Genomic DNA, 18,974 nt, shown 5'->3' on the forward strand with positions numbered 1-18,974 from the left:
GTGTACTATAGTCCATAGTTTTTTTGGTGATCCAGAATTCCGATCTCATTTTTGCCAAAATATTACTTGGACGTCCGTTAAGACCTTATCTATGAAGCCAGTTTTCTCTCAAAGCCAAAATGGCCCATTTTCAAGGTCAAACGAGCCCTAAAGAAGGTAAACCCATCATTTTGCCGATTTCCGTGTGCTATAGGTCACCAGATTTTCTGGTAATCTAGAATTTCGAACTCATTTTTGCCAAAATATTACCTAGACGTCCGTTAATACCTTATCTATGGAGCCAGTTGGCCCTCACGGCCAGAATGGCCCATTTTCAAGGCCAAACAAGCCCTAAAGAAGATAAACCGCCAATTTTACCGATTTTCTTGTGCTATAGTCCACGGGTTTTTTGGAAATCCAGAATTCCGACCTCATTTTTTGGTGGTCAAGAATTACGACCTCACTTTTTCTAAAATTTTACCTGGACGTCCGTTAAGACCTTATCAATAGAGCCAGTTGGCCTTGACGGCCAAAATGACCCATTTTCAATGTCAAACGAGTCCTAGAGCAGGTAAACCCCAATTTTATCGATTTTCATGTGCTATAGTCTACAGATTTTTTGGTGATCCAGAATTCTGACCTCATTTTTGCCAAAAGTTTACATGGACGTCAGTTAAGACCTTACATGTGGAGCCAGTTTGCTCTGACGGCCAAAACGACCCATTTACAAGGTCAAACGATGTCAGAGCAGGTAAACCCCCACTTTTACCAATTTTCGTGTGCTATAGTACACGGATTTTTTGGTGATCCAGAATTCCGACCTGGTTTTTGCTAAAATTTTACCTGGACGTCCGTTAAAACCTTATCTATTGATCCAGTTGGCTCTCAAAGCAAAAATGACCCATTTTCAAGGTCAAACGAGTGCTAAAGCAGGGAAACCCCCCATTTTACCAATTTTCGTGTGCTATAGTCCACAGTTTTTTTGGTGATCCAAAATTCCGATCTTATTTTTGCCAAAATATTACCTGGACGTCCGTTAAGACCTTATCTATGGAGCCAGTTTTCCCTCTCGGCCAAAATGGCCCATTTTAAATGTCAAACAAGCCCTAGAGCAGGTAAACCCCTCATTTTGCTGACTTTTGTGTGCTATAGGTCACCATCTTTTCTGGTAATCCAGAATTTCGAACTCATTTTTTACAAAATTTTACCTGGACGTCCGTTAAGACCTTACTTATAGAGCCAGTTGGCCATCACAGCAAGAATGGCCCGTTTTCAAAGTCAAACAAGACCTAGATCAGGTAAACCCCCCATTTTATCGATTTTTGTGTGATATAGTCCACGGATTGTTTGGTGATCCAAAATTCCCTGGACATCCGTTAAGACCTTACCTATGGTGCTAGTTGGCCCTCACGACCAAAATGGCCCATTTTCATGGTCAAACGAGCCCTAGAGCAGGTAAATACCCCATTTTACCAATTTTCGTGTGCTATAGTCCAAGGATTTTTTGGTGATCCAGAATTACAACCTCATTTTTTCTAAAATTTTACCTGGACGTACATTAAGACCTTTCCAATAGGGACAGTTGGCCCTCACGGCCAAAATGATACATTTTCAAGGTCAAACGAGCCCTAGAGCAGGTAAACCCCTCATTTTGCCGATTTTCGTGTGCTATAGATCACCATCTTTTTTGGTGATCCAAAGTTCCGACCTCATTTTTGCAAACAATTTACCTTGACGTCCGTTAAAACCTTACCTATGGAGCCAATTGGCCCTCACGGCCAGAATGGTCCGTTTTCAAGGTCAAACGAGACCTAGATCACGTAAACCCCCTATTTTACCGATTTTCGTGTGCTATAGTCCACGTATTTTTTGGTGATCAAGAATTCCGACCTCATTTTTTCTAAAATCTTACCTGGATGTCCGTTAAGACCTTTTCAATGGAGCCAATTGGCCCTCACGGCCAAAATGGCCCAATTTCAAGGTCAAACGAGCCCTAGAGCAGGTAAACCCCCAATTTTATCGATTTTCGTGTGCTATAGTCCTCGGATTTTTTGGTGATCCGAAATTTTGACCTCATTTTTGCCAAAAGTTTACACGGACGTTCGTTAAGACCTTACTTGTGGAGCCAATTGGCTCTGACGGCCAAAACGACCCATTTCAAAGGTCAAACGATCCTAGAGGAGTTAAACCCCAACTTTTACCGATTTTCGTGTGCTATAGTACACGGATTTTTTAGTGATCCAGAATTCCGACCTGATTTTTGCTAAAATTTTACCTGGACGTCCGATAAAACCTTATCTATGGATCCAGTTGGCCCTCACGGCAAAAATGGCCCATTTTCAAGGTTAAACGACCGCTAGAGCAGGGAAACCCTCCATTTTACCAATTTTCGTGTGCTATAGTCCACAATTTTTTTGGTGATCCAGAATTCCTATCTAATTTTTGCCAAAATTTTACCTGTACGTCCGTTAAGACCTTATCTATGGACCCAGTTTTCCATCAAAGCCAAAATAGCCCATTTTCAATGTCTAACAAGCCCTAAAGCAGGTAGACCCTCATTTTGCCGATTTACGTGTGTTATAGGTCAACATCTTTTCTGGTAATAAAGAATTTCGACATTATTTTTTCCAATATTTTACCTGGACTTCCGTTAAGACAATACCTATGGAGCCAGTTGGCCCTCACGGCCAGAATGGCCCATTTTCAAGGTCAAACTAGACGTAAAAAAGGTAAACCCCCCATTTTATCAATTTTCGTGTGCTATAATCCACGGATTTTTTGATGATCCGGAATTCCGTCATCATTTTTCCAGAAATTATACCTAGACGTCCGTTAAGACCTTACCTATGGAGCCAGTTGGCCCTCACGGCTAGAATGGCCAATTTTCAAGGTTATACAAGCCCTAGAGAAGATAAACCTCCAATTTTACCGATTTACTTGTGCTATAGTCCACGGGTGTTTTGGTAATCCGGAATTTCAACTTTTTTTTTGCTAAAATTTTACCTGGACGTCCGTTAAGACTTTATCTATGGAGCCAGTTGGTCCTCACTGCAAAAATGGCCAATTTTCAAGGTCAAACGAGCCTTAGAGCATGTAAACCCCCCATTATTCCAATTTTCGTGTGAGGTAGTCCTCGAATTTTTTGGTGATCCGAAATTTCGACCTCATTTTTGCCAAAATTTTAATTGGACGTCCGTTAAGACCTTACCTATGGAGCCAGTTGGCTCTGACGGCCAAAACGACCAATTTCCAAGGTCAAACGAGCCCAGAGCAGGTAAACCTCCACTTTTACCGATTTTCATGTGCTATATTTCACCATCTTTTTTGGTGAATCAGAATTCTGACTTTATTTTTGCCAAAATTTTACCTGGACGACCGTTAAGACCTCACCTATGAGGCTAGTTGGCCCTCACGGCCAAAATGGCCCATTTTCAGGGTCAAACGAGCCCTAGAGCAGGTAAACCCCCAATTTTACCGATTTTTGTGTGCAATAGTCCAAGGATTTTTTGGTGATCCAGAATTACAACCTCATTTTTTTCAAACTTTTACCTGGACGTACGTTAAGACCTTACCTATGGGGACAGTTAGCCCTCATTGCCAAAACGATCCATTTTCAAGGTCAAACGAGCCCTAGAGCAGGTAAACCCCTCATTTTACCGATTTTCATGTGCTATAGGTCACCATCATTTTTGGTGATCCAAAATTTCGACCTCATTTTTGCAAAAATTTTACCTTGACGTCCGTTAAAACCTTACCTATGGAGCCAGTTGGCCCTCACGGCCAAAATACCCCATTTTCGAGGTCAAACGAGACCTAGATCACGTAAACCCCCTATTTTACCGATTTTCGTGTGCTATAGTCCACATATTTTATGGTGATCTGGAATTTCGATCGCATTTTTTCTACAATCTTACATGGACGTTCGTTAAGACCTTATCTATGGAGCCAGTTGGCCTTCACGGCCAAAATGTCCCATTTTCAATGTCAAACGAACCCTAGATCAGGCAAACCCCCAATTTTACCTATTTTCGTGTGCTATAGTCCACGGATTTTTTGGTGATCTGGAATTCCGACCTAATTTTTGCAAAAAGTTTACACGGACGTTCGTTAAAACCTTACTTGTGGAGCCAGTTGGCTCTGACTGCCAAAATGACCCATTTCCAAGGTGAAACAATCCCAGAGCGGGTAAACCCCTACTTTTACCGATTTTCGTGTGCTATATTGCATAGATTTTTGGTGATCCATAATTATGACCAGATTTTTGCTAAAATTTTACCTGGACGTCCGATAAAACCTTATCTATGGATCCAGTTGGCCCTCACGGCGATAATGGCCCATTTTAAAGTATAAACGAGCTTTAGAGCATATAAACCCCCCATTTTATCAATTTTCGTGTACTATAGTCCACAGTTTTTTTGGTGATCCAGAATTCCGATCTAATTTTTGCCAAAATTTTACCAGGACGTCCGTTAAGACCTTATCTATGGATCCAGTTTTCTCTCAAAGCCAAAATGGCCCATTTTAAAGGTCAAACGAGCCCTAAAGCAGGTAAACCCCTCATTTTGCCGATTTTCGTGTGCTATATGTCACCATATTTTCTGGTAATTTAGAATTCCAAACTCATTTTTGCCAAAAGTTTACCTAGACGTCCGTTAAGACCTTACCCATGGTGCCAGTTGGCCCTCACGGCCAGAATGGCCCATTTTCAAGGTCAAACAAGTTCTAGAGAAGATAAACCCCCAATTTTACCGATTTTCTTGTGCTATAGTCCACGGGTGTTTTGGTAATCCAGAATTTCGACCTCATTTTTTGGTGGTCAAGAATTCAGACCTCATTTCTTCTAAAATTTTACCTGGACGTCCGTTAAGACCTTATCAATAGAGCCAGTTGGCCCTCACGGCCAAAATGACCTATTTTCAATGTCAAATGAGCCCTAGAGCAGGTAAAAACCCCAATTTTATCAATTTTCGTGTGCTATAGTCCACGGATTTTTTGGTGATCCAGAATTCTGACCTGATTTTTGCCAAAAGTTTACATGGACGTCAGTTAAGACCTTACTTGTGGAGCCAGTTGGCTCTGACGGCCAAAACGACCCATTTCCAAGGTCAAACGATCCCAGAGCAGGTAAACCCCCGCTTTTACCAATTTTCGTGTGCTATAGTACACGGATTTTTTGGTGATCCAGAATTCCGACCTGGTTTTTGCTAAAATTTTATTTGGACGTCCATTAAAACCTTATCTATTGATCCAATTGGCTCTCACGGCAAAAATGGCCCATTTTCAAGGTCAAACGAGCGCTAGAGCAGGGAAACCCCCCATTTTACCGATTTGTGTGTGCTATAGTCCACAGTTTTTTTGGTGATCCAGAATTTCGATCTCATTTTTGCCAAAATTTTACCTGGACGTCCGTTAAGACCTTATCTATGGAGCCAATTTTCCCTCTCGGCCAAAATGGCCCATTTTCAATGTCAAACGAGCCCTAGAGCAGTTAAACCCCTCATTTTGCCAATTTTTGTGTGCTATAGGTCACCATCTTTTTCGGTAATCCAAAATTCCGAACTCATTTTTTACAAAATTTACCTGGACGTCCGTTAAGACCTTACTTATGGAGCCAGTTGGCCATCACAGCAAGAATGGCCCGTTATAAAAGTCAAACAAGACCTAGACAAGGTAAACCGCCCATTTTACCAATTTTCGTGTGATATAGTCCACGGATTGTTTGGTGATCCAAAATTCCGACCTCATTTTCGGCAAAAGTTTACCTGGACGTCCGTTAAGACCTTACCTGTGGAGCGAGTTGGCTCTCACAGCCAAAATGGCCCATTTACAATGTCAAACGAGCCCTAGAGAAGGTAAACCCCCATTTTATCGATTTTCGTGTGCTATAATCCACAGATTTTTTGGTGATCCAGAATTCTGACCTCATTTTTACTAAAAATTTTCTGGACGTCTGTTAAGACCTTATCTATGGAGCTAGTTGGCCCTCACGGAAAAAATGGCCCATTTTCAAGGTCAAACGAGCCCTAGAGGAGGTACACCCCCATTTTGCCGATTTTCGTGTGATATAGGTCGCGATCTTTTTTGGTGATCCAGAATTCCGACCACAATTTTGCAAAAATTATACCTGGACTTCCGTTAAAACCTTATCTATGGAGCCAGTTGTCCCTCACGGCCAGAATGGCCCATTTTAAAGGTCAAACGAGCCCTAGATCAGGTAAACCCCCAATTTTGCCAATTTTTGGGAGCTATAAGTCACTATCTTTTTTGGTAATAAAGAATTTCGACCTTATTCTTGCAAAAATTTTACATGGACGTCAGTTCAGACATTACTTATGGAGCCAGTTGGCCCTCACGGCCAGAATGGCCCATTTTCAAGGTCAAACGAGCCCTAGAGCAGGTAAACCCCCATTTTGTCGATTTTTGTGTGCTATAGGTCACCACCTTTTTTGGTGATAAAGAATTCCGACCTCATTTTTGCCAAAATTTTACATGGACGTCTGTTAAGACCTTACCTTTTGAGCAAGTTGGCCCTCACGGCCAAAATGGCCCATCTTCAAGGTCAAACGAGACTTAGAGAAGGTACACCCCCTATTTTACCGATTTTCGTGTGCTATAGTCCACGAATTTTTTGGTGATTTGTAATTCCGGCACCATTTTTGCAGAAATTAAACCTGGACGTCCGTTAAGACCTCACCTATGGGGACAGTCAGCCCTTACGGCCAAAACGATTCATTTTCAAGGTCAAACGAACTTTAGAGAACGTAAACCCCTCATTTTGTCGATTTTTGTGTGCTATAGAAAGCCATCTTTTTTGTTGATCCAAAATTCCGACCTCATTTTTTCCAAAAATCATACCAATACGTCCGTTAATACCTTACATATGGAGCTAGTTGGCCCTCACGGCCAGAATGGCCCATTTTCAAGGTTAAACGAGCCCTAGAGCAGGTAAACCCCCCATTTTACCAATTTTCGTGTGATATAGTCAACGGATTTTTTGGTGATCCAAAATTCCGACTTCATTTTTACCTCGAAGTTAGTTAAGACATTATCTTTGGAGCCAGTTTGCTCTCACAGCCAAAATGGCCCATTTTCAAGGTCAAACGAGCCCTAGAGCAGGTCAATTCTAATTTTACCGATTTTCGTGTGCTATAGTTCACGAATTTTTTGGTGATTTGGAATTTCGACCAAAATTTTGCAAAAATTATACCTGGACGTTCGTTAAGACCTTATCTATGGAGCCAGTTGGCCCTCACGGCAAAAATGACCCATTTTCAAGGTCAAATGAGCCCTAGAGCACGTAAACCCCCCCATTTTGCCGATTTTTGTGTGCTATAAGTCACCATCTTTTTTTGTGATAAAGAATTCCGAGCTTATTTTTGCCAAAATTTTACCTGGACTTACGTTAAGACACTACCTATGGAGCCAGTTGGCCCTCACGGTCAGAATGGCCCATTTACAAGGTCAAACTAGACCTAGAGAAGTTAAACCCCCCATTTTACCGACTTTCGTGTGCTATAGTACATGGATTTTTTGGTGATCCGGAATTCCGGCAACATTTTTATAGAAATTATACCTGGACGTCCGTTAAGACCTTATCTATGGAGGCAGTTAGCCCTCACGGCCAAAATGGTCCATTTTCAAGGTCAAACGAGCCCTAGTGCAGGTAAACCCGCAATTTTACCGATTTTCGTGTGCTATAGTCTAGGGATTTATGGGTGATCCGGAATTACCACCTCATTTTTTCCAAAAATTTTCCTGGACGTACGCTTAGACATTACCTATGGGGGACAGTTGGCCATCACGGCCAAAACGATCCATTTTCAAGGTCAAACGAGCCCTAGAGCAGGTAAACCCCTCATTTTGCCGATTTTCGTGTGCTATAGGTCACCATCTTTTTTTTGTGATCCAAAATTCCGACATCATTTTTGCCAAAATTTTACCTCGACGTCCGTTAAAACCTTATCTATGGAGTTAGTTGGCCCTCACGGCCAAAATGTCCCATTTTCAAAGTCAAACGAGACCTAGATCACGTAAACCCCCTATTTTAGCGATTTTCGTGTGCTATAGTCCTCAGATTTTTTGGTGATCAAGAATTTCGACCTCATTTTTTCTAAAATTCTACCCGGACGTCCGTTAAGACCTTATCTATGTAGCCAGTTGGCCCTCACGGCCAAAATGGCCCATTTTCAATGTCAAACGAGCCCTAGAGCAGGTAAACCCCAATTTTATCGATTTTCATGTGCTATAGTCCAAGGATTTTTTGGTGATCCAGAATTCCGACCTAATTTTTGCCAAAAGTTTACATGGACGTCCGTTAAGACCTTAAATGTGGAGCCAGTTGGATCTGACGGCCAAAACGACCCATTTCACAGGTCAAACGATCCTAGAGCAAGTAAACCCCCACTTTTATCAATTTTCGTGTGCGTACACGGATTTTTTGGTGATCGAGAATTCCGACCTGATTTTTGCTAAAATTTTGCCTGGACGTCCTATAAAACCTTATCTATGTATCCAGTTGGCTCTCACGCCAAAAATGGCCCATTTTCAAGGTCAGACGAGCGCTAGACCAGGGAAACCCCCCATTTTACCGATTTTCGTGTGCTATAGTCCATAATTTTTTTGGTGATCCAGAATTTCGACCTCATTTTTTCTAAAATTCTACCCGGACGTCCGTTAAGACCTTATCTATGGAGCCAGTTTTCCCTCAAAGCCAAAATGACCCATTTTCAAGGTCAAACGATCCCTAGAGCAGGTAAATCTCTCATTTTGCCAATTTTTGTGTGCTATAGGTTACCATCTTTTCTAGAAATCCAGAATTACGATCTCAATTTTGCCAAAATTTTATCTCGACGTCCGTTAAGACCTTATCTATGGAGCCAGTTGGCCCTCACGGCCAAAATGGCCCATTTTCATGGTCAAACGAGCCCTAGAGCAGGTAACCCCCATTTTATCAATTTTCGTGTAATATAGTCCACGAATTTTTTGCTGATCCACAATTTCAAACTCATTTTTGCCAAAAGTTTACCTGGTCACCCGTTAAGACCTTACCTATGGAGCGAGTTGGCTCTGACGGCTAAAACGACCCATTTCCAAGGTCAAACAATCCCAGAGCAGGAAAACCCCCACTTTTACCAATTTTCGTGTGCTATAGTCCACAGATCTTTTGTTGATCCAGAATTCTGATCTCATTTTTGCTAAAATTTTACCTGGACGTCCGTTAAAACCTTATCTATGGAGCCAGTTGGCCCTCACGGCCAAAATGGCATATTTCCAAGGTCAAACGAGCCCTAGAGAAGGTAAACCCCCTATTTTACCGATTTTCGTGTGCTATAATCCATAGATTTTTTGGTGATCCAGAATTCCGACCTCATTTTTGCCAAAAGTTTACCTGGACATCTGTTAAGACCTTATCTATGGAGCCAGTTGGCCCTCACGGCAAAAATGGCCCATTTTCAAGGTCAAACAAGCCATAGAGCAGGTACACCCCCCATTTTGCCAATTTTCGTTTGATATAGGTCGCCATCTTTTTTAATGATCCAGAATTCCGAACTCATTTCTGCCAAAATTATACGTGGACGTTCGTTAAGACCTTATCTATGGAACTAGTTGGACCTCACGGCCAGCATGTCCCATTTTCAAGGTCAAACGAAACATAGAGAAGGTAAACCCCCTATTTTACCGATTTTCGTGTGCTATAGTAAACGAATTTTTTGGTGATACTTAATTTCGACATCATTTTTACCAAAATTTTACCTGGACGTCCGTTAAGACATTACCGATGGGGACAGTTGGCCCAAACGGCCAAAATGATCCATTTTCAAGGTCAAACAATCCCTATAGCAGGTAAACCCCCAATTTGCCTATTTTCAAGTGCAATAGGTCTCCATCTTTTTTGGTAATAAAGAATTTCGACCTCATTTTTTGCCAAAATTTTACCTAGACGTCCGTTAAAACCTTATCTATGGAGCCAGTTGGCCCTCACGGTAAAAATGGCCCATTTCCAAGGTCAAACGAACCCTAGAGAAAGTAAACGCTCCATTTTACCAATTTTCATGTGCTATAATCCACAGATTTTTTGGTGATCCCGAATTCTGACCTCATTTTTGCCAAAATTTTACCTGGACGTCCGTTAAAACCTTATCTATGGTGCCAGTTGGTCCTCATGGCAAAAATGTCCCATTTTCAAGGTCAAACAAACCGTAGAGAAAGTAAACGCTCCATTTTACCGATTTTCATGTGCTATAATCCACAGATTTTTTGGTGATCCAGAATTTCGACCTCATTTTTGCTAAAATTTTACCTGGACGTCTGTTAATACCTTATCTATGGAGCCAGTTGGCCCTCATGGCAAAAATGGCCCATTTTCAAGGTCAAACGATCCCTAGAGAAGGTACACCCCCATTTTACCGATTTTCGTGTGATATAGGTCGCCATCTTTTTTGGTCATCCAGAATTCCGACCTCATTTTTGCCAAAATTATACTTGGACGTCTGTTAAGACCTTACCTATGGAGATAGTTGGCCCTGACGGCCAGAATGACCCATTTTCAAGGTCAAACGATCCCAGAGCATGTAAACCTCTGCTTTTATCAATTTTCGTGTGCTATAGTTCGCAGATTTTTTGGTGATCCAAAATTCTGACCAGATTTTTGCTAAAATTTTACCGAGACGCCGATAAAACCTTATCTATGGATCCAGTTGGCCCTCACGGCAAAAATGGCCCATTTTAAATGACAAACGAGCTCTAGAGCAGGTAAACCCCCCATTTTATCAATTTTCGTGTGCTATAGTCCACACTTTTTTTGGCGAACCAGAATTCCGACCTCATTTTTGCCAGAATTCTACCTCAACGTCTGTTAACACCTTATCTATGGAGCCAGTTGGCTCTCACGGTTAAAATGGCCCATTTTCAAGGTCAGACGAGCCCTAGAGCAGGTAAACCCCTCATTTTGCCGATTTTCGTGTGCAATAGGTCACCATCTTTTTTGGTGATCTCGAATTTCGACCTAATTTTTGCCAAAATTATACCTGGACGTCCGTTAAGACCTTACCTATGGAGCTAGTTGGCCCTCACGGCTAGAATGACCCATTTTCAACGTCAAACAAGACATATAGAAAGTAAACCCCCCATTTTACCAATTTTTGTGAGCTATAGTACATGAATTTTTTGGTTGTACTTAATTTCGACCTCATTTTTACCAAAGATTTACCTGGACATCCGTTAAGACCTTATCTATGGGGACAGTTGGCCCAAACGGCCAAAACGATCCATTTTCAAGGTCATACGAGTCCTATAGCAAGTAAACCCCCAATTTTGCCGATTTTCTTGTGATATAGGTTACCATCTTTTTTGTGATCCAGAATTCTGACATCATTTTTGCCAAAATTATACCAGGACATCCGTTAAGACCTTACCAATGGAGCTAGTTGGCCCTCACGGCCAGAATGGCCTATTTTCAAGGTCAAACGAGACATAGAGAAGGTAAAGCCCCCATTTTACAGATTTTCGTGAGCTATAGTACACGGATTTTTTGGTGATATTTAATTTCGACCACATTTTTACCAAAATTTTACCTGGACGTCCGTTAAGACCTTACCTATGGGGACAGTTGGCCCAAACGGCCAAAACGATCCATTTTCAAGGTCAAACGATCCCTAGAGCAAGTAAACCCCCCATTTTCCCTATTTTCGAGTGAAATAGGTCACCATCTTTTTTGGTGATAAAGAATTCCGACCTCATTTTTGCCAAAATTTTACCTGGACGTCCGTTACGACCTTACCTATGGAGCCACTTGGCCTTCACGGCCAGAATGACCCATTTTCAAGGTCAAACGAGCACTAGAGCAGGTAAACCCGCCATTTTACCGATTTTCGTGTGCTATAATCCAATGATTTTTTGGTGATTCGAAATTATGGCATCATTTTTTCCAAAATTTTACCTGGACGTATGTTAAGACCTTACCTATGGGGACAGTTGGCCCTCACGGCCAAAACGATCCATTTTCAAGGTCAAACGAGCCCTAGAGCAGGTTAACCCCTCATTTTGCCGATTTTCGTGTGCTATAGGTCACCATCTTTTTTGGTGATCCAAAATTCCGACCTCATTTTTGCAAAAAATTTACCTTGACGTCCTTTAAAACCTTATCTATGGAGCCAGTTGGCCCTCACGGCCAGAATGGTCCGTTTTCAAGGTCAAACGAGACCTAGATCACGTAAACCTCTTATTTTACCAATTTTCGTATGCTATAGTCCACGTATTTTTTGGTGATCAAGAATTTCGACCTAGATCACGTAAACCTCTTATTTTACCAATTTTCGTATGCTATAGTCCACGTATTTTTTGGTGATCAAGAATTTCGACCTCATTTTTTCTAAAACTTTACCTGTACGTCCGTTAAGACCTTATCTATGGAGCCAATTGGCCCTCAAGGCCAAAATTGCCCTATTTCAAGGTCAAACAAACCCTAGAGCAGGTAAACCCCCAATTTTACCGATTTTCGTGTGCTATAGTCCACGGATTTTTTGGTGATCCAGAATTCCGACCTTATTTTTGCCAAAAGTTTACATGGACGTCCGTTAAGACCTTACTTGTGGAGTCAGTTGGCTCTAACGGCCAAAACGACCCATTTCCAAGGTCAAACGATCCTATAGCAGGTAAACCCCCACTTTTACCGATTTTCGTGTGCTATATAGTACAAGGATTATTTGGTGATCCAGAATTCCGACCTGATTTTTGCTAAAATTTTACATGGACGTCCTTTAAGACCTTATCTATGGAGCCAGTTGGCCCTCACTGCAAAAATGGCCCATTTTCAAGGTCAAACGAGCCTTAGAGCATGTAAACCCCCCATTATATCGATTTTCGTGTAATGTAGTCCCCGGATTTTTTGGTGATCCGGAATTTCGACCTCATTTTTGCCAAAATTTTAACTGGACGTCCGTTAAGACCTTACATATGGAACCAGTTGGCTCTGACGGCCAAAACAACCCTTTTCCAAGGTCAAACGAGCCCAGAACAGGTAAACCTCCACTTTTACCGATTTTCATGTGCTATATTTCACCATCTTTTTTGGTGATTCAGAATTCTGACTTCATTTTTGCCAAAATTTTACCTGGACGTCCGTTAAGACCTTACCTATGGGGCTAGTTGACCCTAACGGCCAAAATGCTCCATTTTCAAGGTCAAACGAGCCCTAGAGCAGGTAAACCCCCCATTTTACCGATTTTCGTGTGTTATAGTCCAAGGATTTTTTGGTGATCCAGAATTCCGACCTCATTTTTTCCAAAATTTTACCTGGACGTACGTTAAGACCTTACCTATGGGGACAGTTGGCCCTCATGGCCAAAACGATCCATTTTCAAGGTCAAACTAGCCCTAGAGAAGGTAAACCCCTCATTTTGCCGATTTTCGTGTGTTATAGATCACCATCTTTTTTGGTGATCCAAAATTCCGATCTCGTTTTTGCCAAAATTTTACCTTAACGTCCGTTAAAACTTTACCTATGGAGCCAGTTGGCCCTCACGGCCAGAATGGCCCGTTTTCAAAGTCAAACGAGACCTAGATCACGTAAACCTCCTATTTTACCGATTTTCATGTGCTATAGTCCACGTATTTTTTGATGATCAAGAATTCCGACCTCATTTTTTCTCAAATTTTACCTGGACGTCCGTTAAGACCTTATCTATGGAACCAGTTAACCCTCACGACCAAAATGACCCATTTTCAATGTCAAACAAGCCCTAGAGTAGATAAACCCCTAATTTTACCAATCTTCGTGTGCTATAGTCCACAGATTTTTTGGTGATCTGGAATTCTGACCTCATTTTTGCCATCACGGCAAAAATGGCCCATTTTCAAGGACAAACGAGCGCTAGAGCAGGGAAACCCCCCATTTTACCGATTTTCATGTGCTATAGTCCACAGTTTTTTTGGTGATCCAGAATTTCGATCTCATTTTTGCCAAAATTTTACCTAGACGTCCGTTAAAACCTTATCTATGAAGCCAGTTTTCCCTGACAGCCAAAATGACCCATTTTCAAGGTCAAACGAGCCCTAGAGCAGGTAAACCCCTCATTTTGCCGATTTTCGTGTGCTATAGGTCACCATCTTTTCTGGTAATCTAGAATTTCGACCTCATTTTTGCAAAAATTTTACCTGGACGTCCATTAAGACCTTACATTTGGAGCCAGTTGGCCCTCACGGCCAGAATGGCCCGTTTTCAAGGTCAAACAAGACCTAGATCAGGTGAACCCCCCATTTTACCGATTTTCATGTGCTATAATCCACAGATTTTTTGGTGATCCAGAATTTTGACCTCATTTTTTCTAAAGCTTTACCTCGACGTCTGTTAAGACCTTATCTATGGATCCAGTTGGCCTTCACGGCCAAAATGGTCCATCTTCAATGTCAAATGAGCCCTAGAGCAGGTAAACCCCCCATTTTACCGATTTTCTTGTGATATAGTCCACGGATATTTTGGTGATCCGGAAATTCGAACTCATTTTTGCCAAAAGTTTACTTGGACGCCCGTTAAGACCTTACATGTGGAGCCAGTTGTCTCTGACGGCTAAAACGACCCATTTCCAAGGTCAAACGATCCCAGAGCAGGTACACCCCCCATTTTGCCAATTTTCATGTGATATAGGTCGCCATCTTTTTGGTGATCCCGAATTCCGACCTCATTTTTTCCAAAATTATACCTGGACGTCCGTTAAGACCTTACCTATGGAGCTAGTTGGCCCTCACGGCCAGAATGGCCCATTTTCAAGGTCGAACGAGACATATAGAAGGTAAACCCCCCATTTTACCGATTTTCGTGAGCTATAGTACACGGATTTTTTGGTGATTTTTAATTTCGACCTCATTTTTACCAAAATTTTACCTGGACGTCCGTTAAGACCTTACCTATGGGGACAGTTGGCCCAAACGGCCAAAACGATCCATTTTCAAGGTCATACGAGCCCTATAGCAAGTAAACCCCCCATTTTGCCGATTTTCTTGTGATATAGGTCACCATCTTTTCTGGTGATAAATAATTCTGACCTCATTTTTGCCAAAATTATACCAGGACGTCCGTTAAGACCTTACCTATGGAGCTAGTTGGCCCTAACGGCCAGAATGGGCTATTTTCAAGGTCAAACGAGACATAGAGAAGGTAAACCCCCCATTTTACCGATTTTCGTGAGATATAGTACATGAATTTTTGGTGATACTTAATTTCGACCTCATTTTTACCAAAATTTTACCTGGACGTCCGTTAAGACCTTACCTATGGGGACAGTTGGCCCAAACGGCCAAAACGATCCATTTTCAAGGTCAAACGAGCCCTAGAGCAGGTAAACCTCTCATTTTGCCGATTTTCGTGTGCTATAGGTTACCATCTTTTTTGGTGATCCAGAATTCCGACCTCATTTTTGCCAAAATTTAACCTACGTCCGTTAAGACCTTACCTATGGAGCCAGTTGGCCCTCACGGCCAGAATGGCCTGTTTTCAAGGTCAAACGAGACCTAGATCAGGTAAATCCCCCATTTTACCAATTTTCGTGTGCTATAGTCCACAGATATTTTGGTGATCCAAAATTCCGACCTCATTTTTGACAAAATTTTACCTGGACGTTCGTTAAGACCTTACCTATGGAGCCACTTGGCCAGAATGGCCTATTTTCAAGGTCAAACGAACCCTAGAGAAGGTAAACCCCCCATTTTACCGATTTTCGTGTGCTATAGTCCATAGATTTTTTGGTGATCCAGAATTTCGACTTCATTTTTGCCAAAATTATACATGGACGTCCGTTAAGACTTTATCTATGGAGCCAGTTGGCCCTCACAGCCAAAATGGCCCATTTTCAAGGTCAAACGAGCCATAGAGCTGGTAAACCCCCCATTTATCAATTTTTGTGTCCTATAGTGCACAGATTTTTTGGTGATCCAGAATTCCGACCTCATTTTTGCCAAAATTTTACCTGGACATCCGTTAAGACCTTACCTATGAGGACAGTTGGCCCTCACGGCCAAAACGATCCATTTTCAAGGTCAAACGAGCCCTATAGCAGGTAAACCCCCTATTTTGCCGATTTTCTTGTGATATAGGTCACCATCTTTTTGGTGATCCAAAATTTCGACCTCATTTTTGCCAAAATTATACTTGGACATCCGTTAAGACCTTACATATGGAGCTAGTTGGCCCTAACGGCCAGAATGGCCCATTTTTTAGGTCAATCGACCCCCCATTTTACCGATTTTCGTGTGTTATAGTCCACGGATATTTTGGTGATCCAAAATTCCGACCTCATTTTTGTCAATATTTTACCTGGACGTTCGTTAAGACCTTATTTATGAAACCAGTGTGCCCTCATGGCCAAAATGGCCCATTTTCAAGGTCAAACGAGCCCTAGAGCAGGTAAACCCTCATTTTACCTATTTTCGTGTGCTATAGTTCACGGATTTTTTGGTGATTCGGAATTCTAACCACATTTTTGCCAAAATTATACCTGGACGTCCGTTAAGACCTTATCTATGGAGCCAGTTGGCCCTCACGGCCAGAATGGCCCATTTTCAAGTTCAAACGAGCCCAAGAGCAGGTAAACCCCCAATTTTGCCAATTTTTGTGTGCTATAAGTCACTATCTTTTTTGGTGATAAAGAATTGTGACCTTATTTTTTCCAAAATTTTACCTGGACGTCTGTTAAGACCTTACCTATGGAGCCAGTTGGCCCTCACAGCCAGAATGGCCCATTTTCAAGGTCAAACGAGCCCTAGAGAAGGTACACCCCCCATTTTACCGATTATCGTGTGCTATAGTCCATGGATTTTTTGGTGATCCAGAATTGCGACCACATTTTTGCCAAAATTATACCTGGAAGTCCGTTAAAACCATATCTATGGAGCCAGTTGGCCCTTACGGCAAAAATGGCCCATTTTCAAGTTTAAACGAGCGCTAGAGCTGGTAAACCCCCCATTTTGCCGATTTTTGTGTGCTATAGGTCACCACCTTTTTTGGTGATAAAGAATTCCGGCCTCATTTTTGCCAAAATTTTACCTGGACGTCCGTTAAGACATTACCTATGGAGCCAGTTGGCCCTCACGGCCAGAATGGCCCATTTTCAAGGTCAAACGAGACCTAAAGAAGGTACACCCCCTATTTTACGGATTGTCGTGTGCTATAGTCCACGGATTTTTTGGTGATTCGGAATTTCGGCATCATTTTTGTCGAAATTATACCTGGACGTCCTTTAAGACCTTACCTATGGGGACAGTTGGCCCTCACGGCCAAAATGATCCATTTTCAAGGTCAAACGAGCCCTAGAGCAGGTAAACCCCTCATTTTGCCGATTTTCGTGTGCTATAGGTCACCATCTTTTTTGTTGATCCAAAATTCCAACCTCATTTTTGCCAAAATTATACCTAGACGTCCGTTAAGACCTTATATATAGGGCTAGTTGGCCCTCACGACCAGAAAGGCCCATTTTCAAGGTCAAACGGGCCCTAGAGCAGGTAAACTCCCCATTTTACCGATTTTTGTGTGCTATAGTCCACGAATTTTTTGGTGATCCAAAATTCCGACCTCATTTTTGCCAAAATTTTACCTGGACGTTCGTTAAGACCTTATATATGGAGCCAGTTTGCTCTCACAGCCAAAATGGCCCATTTTCAAGGTCAAATGAGCCCTAGAGTAGGTAAACTCCAATTTTACCGATTTTCGTGTGCTATAATTCACGAATTTTTTGGTGATCTGGAATTCTGACCAAATTTTTGCCAAAATTATACCTGGACGTCCGTTAAGACCTTATCTATGGAGCCAGTTGGCCCTCACGGCAAAAATGACCCATTTTCAAGGTCAAACGAGCCTTAGAGCAGGTAAACCCCCCATTTTGCCGATTTTTGTGTTCTATAGTCCATGGATTTTTGGTGATAATGAACTCGTCTTGGTTTTGGCCGAAATTTTTTATGGGTTTCAATGAAGACCTTATTAATGGCATGAGTTGGTCTGGAGGGGCAAACAAACGTATTTTCAAGTTCAAAATAGCCCCAATGCAGTAAGAGCATCACCAAGAGCTTGTTCAACTAACTAACAAACATGTTTAGGGTTCAGAAGAGTTTCTCAAGATGAGCTAGTTTGTTTTACATGAATATTAAGGTAAGTGTTGATTTTTTTACTGTATTAAATAGAAAATGGGCCAAAAGTTGAGATAGTGACTTCATGAAAATTTTAAATTGTATCCCATAGAGTGGATTGATTTATTGTACTCGAGCCAAGAATCGTCCCAAAACATCCTCCTTACCTCCACGGGGAGGGATAGGTCTGCTACATTCAACCCTCCAAAACCCCACTTCTAGGATTTCTGGGTATGTTGTTGTAGTTGTTGTATCCAAAAAGAATGGATAGCTTGGTGATTCTTTTAGTTGTAGAACATTGAGAAAACATTAAAGAGTGCAGGAGAAATGCCTTTTTTCTAACTTATAACCTTCATGTTATATTCTGTGTATCATTTACCAAAGTTGTTGAATGTGGGAAGAAAGCATCTTGATCTGAATATTTTGAGTCTTGGATGCTTTCATAATGCTTCAATGAGCATTTTAACTTAATGGGAAGTAATGCAGAAATTTTTCAGAATGACATAAGTTGTCTTAAGCAAGTGAAATTACTAATGAATGAGCTGATGACATAATGCTTTGAGGATCTTTCTTTAAACTAAGTGCATGGATTTCTTTTTATGTTACTTTATTCAAGAAGAAGTCGCATTACTAACAAAGCATTTACTTCTGCAGATTCTTGGGGTGCAAAGAAGAAGGCGACCAATTAACTCATCTACGTACATCCTACCCTTCCTAAACCCCACTTATGGGATTACATTGGGTATATTGTTGTTGTTGAATATGGAAGTTGAGTATTGGAACTATGCGAGTTCTTTTTTAATTAGTTGTTAGTATTTCTAGTTGAAGCAAAAGAAAGCAATAAAAACATTACTAATCTTCATTCATGACATGGGGTTAAA

Source organism: Solanum stenotomum, chromosome 6, assembly GCF_019186545.1.
Source record: "Solanum stenotomum isolate F172 chromosome 6, ASM1918654v1, whole genome shotgun sequence".
Lineage (NCBI taxonomy): Eukaryota > Viridiplantae > Streptophyta > Magnoliopsida > Solanales > Solanaceae > Solanum > Solanum stenotomum.